Below are 6000 nucleotides of genomic sequence, written 5' to 3'. Positions count from 1 at the left end.
TCCTCCACATCTGCTGACACCAAATCACGCTCCCGAAGGGCACTGATAGAAATGTGTGAAGCACTGAATCTTTCAGATACCTAGAGAAGACGCAATCCGACAGCAGCATCTCACACACACTACTCAGCTCAATACGACACATGGACCAGGCTAGACTACTGGCTGAGCTTCCCGAGTCTGCAGGCATGGTACAAGTCCACTACAATGCTCCCTAGAACATATTCAGATCGCTCCCCAGTGGTAGTCAAAGTTAGTATTCCCAGACCCGAAGGACATGAGCGCCAGTGGCGATTCCCAGGACGTGCCCTAAATGATGACTTGTTCCATACAGAGATTTGAGAAGCGATAGAGGAATACTTTGAATTCAACACTGGGTCAGTTGACACATGGGCGGTGCTCTGGGAGGCCTTTAAGGCCTAAATCAGAGGAGTTAGCATTGCCACGCACGCCGGAGTGTTGAAGGACCTCTGAAAGACTTTAGTCCACCTTGAGCAGCAGTTGGAAGAACTAGACCGCAAATTGCTTCAATTCCCCCACCCCTGATTGTTCTAAGTGATGCTTGGCCCTGCTCACGGAATTCAGGGAAGCGGCAGACAGGGAAACCCAGTAAATACGCATCGTCTCGCCGTTATAGCAAGGGCGAGAGGCCGGGTCGTACCTTGGCTTGTCTGCTGAGGTCCCCCTACTGGAAATCTTACATCACAGAACTCAAGTCTGCGTCAGGACAGCTCCTTACTGACACAGTAGAGATCCACACGGAACTCCTAGCATACTATGACAAACTGCATACGTCCAAAATTGCGCCCATTTCCGCAGAAATGAAAGACTACTTTGCGGAAATTGCTTTAGTATATCTGGAAAAATTCATGAAGGACTTCCCCGCTGAGCCTTTTTCCTCAGACGAGATTGTCAGCGCGATTGAAGCTCTAACTGGCACATGCATCAACCAAAAATCAACTCGCAAAAATACCGAATCGCAAAAATCACCCGTTAGCGAGTGGCAAAAAACGATTCCCAATGCATCAACAGAAATCGGGAAAAAATAAAGAATCGCTAAATAATTCCCCGCTAAAATAAAGAATCGCTAAATAATTACCCGCAAAAATAAAGAATCGCAAAAAGAAGCCCCGTCAAAATAAAGAATCGCTAAACGATAAATCGCAAATACCGAAATCCCTAATAGCGCCCGGCATGTGCCAATCGCAAATGACGAATCGCTAATGAATGCATCAAAAATCGAAAATACCGAAAATACCCAAAATCGCAATTTTGCATGAGCAGATTAAGGGGAATCAGAACCAGGAGGTAAAGTTGCATAAAAAAAATTTTTTAAAAATTCCTTAAAGTGCCACAGATGCTAACAATCAGTTAGCCATACCATTGGGGCCAGGAGACCCTGTTACCTTGCACAAAATGGCAGCCCTCTACGTGCTTGCAAGGAGGATGCGAATCAATGCAGCAGGACAGCGCAGGAGAAGGGTCCAGGAGAGTGCGCAACACATTGCTTGGCTAAAATGAGGATGAGGTTTACGACAAGTATCGTCTCAATCGTGCCATGATCATGCGCCTAATTGCAGACCTTGAACCACTACTGCAGCACCAGACACGTCGGACCAATGCTATTCCTGCGCACGTCCAGGTCCTATGCAGCCTGCACCTACTGGCCTCTGGAAGTTTTCAGGGGGTCATCGCCCTTGCGGGAGGCGTATCACAAAGCGCACTATCACGCTTCTTCCACAAATTCATTGATGCCATGCTGACAATGATACATGACCACATCAGCTTCCCCACAACCCCACAGCAGTTGGACCACACCAAACAGGCATTCTACCAGGTGGCCCAATTCCCCCATGTCATAGGATGCATTGACTGCACGCATGTCCCCATCTGTCCACCCTCAGCCAATGAGTACATTTTCCGTTACCGCAAGTCCTACCACTCCATCAACGTGCAGGTCGTGTGCGATGCCAAGCACATCATCACGGACCTAGTGGCACAATTTGAAGGGAGCACACACGACTCCTACATATTCCGACACAGTGGCATCCACAGGCGCCTACTCAATGGAGAATTTGGAGAGGGACTCCTGCTTGGTACGTACACATACCTCTTCATAAAATGAGCATCACACATGTATATTCATCACTGTCGCTAAGCCTTTGTTTCCATCCTGTAGGTGACAGTGCATACGCCCTGCGTGAATACATCCCCACCCCCTACATCAATCCAGCAACACTACAGGAGCAACACTACAACGCAAGCCACAAAAGCACCAGAAATGTGATAGAGAGGACATTTGGGATTCTGAAGAGTCGCTTCCGAATCTTACATAAGACTGGTGGTGCCTTGCAATACAAACCAGACACCTGCTGCAGGATTGTAGCAGTACGTGCCATGCTGCACAACATCGCAACCAGAAGGGGGATACCCATAGAGGTGGACAGGAATGACGACTACCGGGATGACCAACCACCCGCACAACACCGACAGGCACACGTTCCTTACACAGCTGAGGGCCAAAAGAGGCGGACATACATCACGCAACATCATTTCTGACCCAGGTAAGAATGAGCCATGACGATATCATTAGTGGTGCTACTGTTTAATGCACAGGAGCACTGATGTATGTGCGGTCACACATAAATGCGAATTACAGTTCCCCCACACAATGAGGACCAAAACATGCCCGTTGTAGTCACGGGTGTGCAATAGTACAAATGGACAGGGCCATGGTTACCCCACCATGGTCAGGGAAGCCGTACTGTATGACTAGTGGCGCTTGCCACGAACGCCCAGCCTCCTATCACCTGTCTCCTCCACCTCACCATGGCCTGTCCCTGTGGCTGTGGAGCAGCGCGAACTGCGCCTCCTGGTGCTGGTCTCCACCACGGATACGCTGCTGACACTTGAGGCAGCCTCACTGCCGTCCTCCCCTCCGAAGGTGCTGGCACTGAATGTTCCGCTCTGCAAGTGTTCCACTGCAGTGGTCACCTGGCCTAAGGCCTTTGCCACGTCACCACAATAATGGCCAAGGTCCACCTGCAGTGCCACGGCCAATACAGCAGTGCTGTTGCACAGCCTAGTGATGGCCTTGGTTGATGCAGTAGAACGGAGCAAGTTCCGTCTGTGCCTCCGTCGCTCACTGTGATGCCCTGCTCTGATGGCACGGGTGAGTTCCTGGAGGTCCTCACTCAGTTTTCCATTCCCCTCTGCCACAACTGTGGTCATGTCCCGCACTGCGTCTGTCAGGGTACACATTTGCTTTGCAAGGCGCGACATGTGTAGGCTAATGGTCCCCATGTGTCTCCCCTGCAGGCACTGGACACGCAGCATTTGTGCCTCGATGCCACCATATGGGGAGCTTGCCTGGTCGGCTACATCAGGAGAACTGCGCAGGGACCTGCGCCGCTGCGTGACTCAACCACGTGCTGGAATGGATCACCTCGTTCCTCTCCGGAAGAACCCAGAGAGTCCGCCTTCCACCATTCAAGTCAGAGGCCACTGAAGTCATCTGCGGCGTACCTCAAGGGTCCTCACTCAGTCCCACCCTCTTCAACATTTACATGAGCCCCCTCGCGGCCATCGCACGCCAACATAACCTCAACATCATCTCCTACGCCGACGACACTCAACTGATCCTATCACTCACCAGAGACCCTAACACGGCCAAAACCAACCTACACGAAGGAATGAAAGAAGTAGCCGAATGGATGAAGCACAGCCGTCTGAAACTGAACTCAGAAAACAGAAGTCCTCATCTTAGGTACCTCCCCCTCCGCCTGGGACGACTCTTGGTGGCCAGAGGCCCTTGGAAAAGCACCCATCCCGACGGACCACGCACGGAACCTGGGCGTCATCCTGGATTCCTCACTCTCGATGAACAGACAAGTCAACGCCGTTTCTTCATCTTGCTTCAACATTCTTCGCATGCTCAAAAAAACATTTCGCTGGATCCCTACCGAAACTAGAAAAACAGTCACCCACGCTCTGGTCACGAGCCGACTGGACTACGGAAACACCCTCTACGCCGGCACCACCGCAAAACTCCAGAAAAAACTACAACGCATCCAGAACGCCTCAGCCAGGCTCATATTAGACATCCCGCGTAAAGAACACATCTCTGATCACCTGAAAAACCTCCACTGGCTCCCCGTCAATAAGAGGATCACTTTCCGGCTCCTAACCCACGCACACAAAGCACTCTACGAAATCGGACCCGAATGCCTCAACACACGACTATCCTTCTACACCCCCTCCCGCCAGCTACGATCCTCCAACCAAGCCCTTGCCACTGTACCTCGCATCAACAAAACCACCATGGGAGGTAGATCCTTCTCCTACCTAGCAGCTAAAACTTGGAACTCACTTCCCACTCACCTTCGCCTTACTCAGAACCACCCAGCATTCAGAAAGCAACTCAAAACGTGGATATTCGACAAGTAACTCCCCACCCTTCTACAAGCGCCTTGAGACCCTCTGGGTATGTAGTGCGCTATATAAATCTTTTGACTTGACTTGACTTGACTTGACTGGCGGTGTGACAACTGTTGGACTTGGCCCAGTTGGTGTAGCAGGACTCGGGCATGCATCCATCACCTGCATGGGGGGACTTGTGCCCTGCGTCTTGGCGGTTTGGTTGCAGTTGGCGCAGCAGGTGGTGGTGGTAGTGGTATAGTTGCTGGTGGTGGTGGGGATTGACCCTCCTGCGGAGTGTCGCCATCAGAATCAGCTGGTGTCTCGGAGATGATGAGGCGGCCGCTGTCATCTGAATCGCCAGGAGATGCATCTGTGTGTGAAACAGTGCATGATTAGTTGGATTATGACTACATCTGTTTGTAATTTTTCATACATGTCCTTCTATTAATTACATTATTTGAGTCTATGTTTTGCTTCTACTGCTGATCGGAATTACTATTGCATTTATGACTATACTTGCACACCTGGCTGACATGACTACGACTCCCATGATGCACTACTGATATGAGGGAATATGTGTGGTGCACCTCTGCCTGCACACTGTGATCGATCTGGGGGGATGGGAATGGGTATACGATATGCAGTGAATGGGCGCAGGCATGCATCTTACCTTGTTCAGTTGTGGCTGCGCCGGAGGTGTCCATCTGCGTGACTCCCACGACCGCCTCTGGCTCGATGGTCCCCTCGACTAGCTCCTCAAGGGCAGTGTTTGCAGGCACTGTGGATGGCCCCCCTCCTGTGCCAGCTGCCTCCCTGACCCTTTCAGCGATCCTCTCCTTGGCCCTCTTCCTGAGGTCGTACCACTTCTTCTTTAGTTCGTCGATGCTGCGGGGCGTCACTCCCACGGCATTGACCCTCTCCCTGATGCGCAGCAATATGCGTCTTTTCTCCGCCTCTGGCACCTTGAGAGACAGCTTTCCGAACAGCCTATCATGCTTGCTGCTCACCCCCTCGATCAGGTGCTCCAGTTCCCGGTCAGAGAACTTTCTCTTCCTCTTCCTGGCTGTTTCAGAGGTGCCTGGTGCATCCTTGTCCATCCTGGTGGGGTAGGGTGAAATGGTTGTCAGTGAGGATTCTGTAGCCTCAGCCTGTGTCCTGTTCCTCCTCCTGTGAAATCCTCAGGCGAGTGAATTAGGGTGGGGCAGCTCTACTTCCTGGTGGTGATGTCATAAGACCGTTCCCAGAGCGACCCGTTTTTTGCGATTTCGCTATTACCGATTTCGCTATTACTGATTTTGCTATTACCGAAATCGCTAATACCGATTTCGCTATTACCGAAATCGCTATTTGCTATTCGGTGATGCTCGACTCGCTACTGTGGATTCGGTAAATATTAGCGATTTTTAAGAAATCGCTTTTTTTTTCCGAATCTGTTAATGCATTCAGAAATGCGATTCCTTAATAACGATTCCTTATTTCTCGCTAATAAGGAATCGCTTTTCCGAATTTTGATGCATGTGCACCTAAATGGCTCCACCGTGCCTGGCCTAGATGGCTGCACAGGCAATTTTTATAAAACATACA

Source organism: Triturus cristatus, chromosome 4_1 (genome assembly GCF_964204655.1).
Source record: "Triturus cristatus chromosome 4_1, aTriCri1.1, whole genome shotgun sequence".
In the NCBI taxonomy this organism is placed as follows: domain Eukaryota; kingdom Metazoa; phylum Chordata; class Amphibia; order Caudata; family Salamandridae; genus Triturus; species Triturus cristatus.
This window is presented reverse-complemented; position numbering follows the sequence as displayed.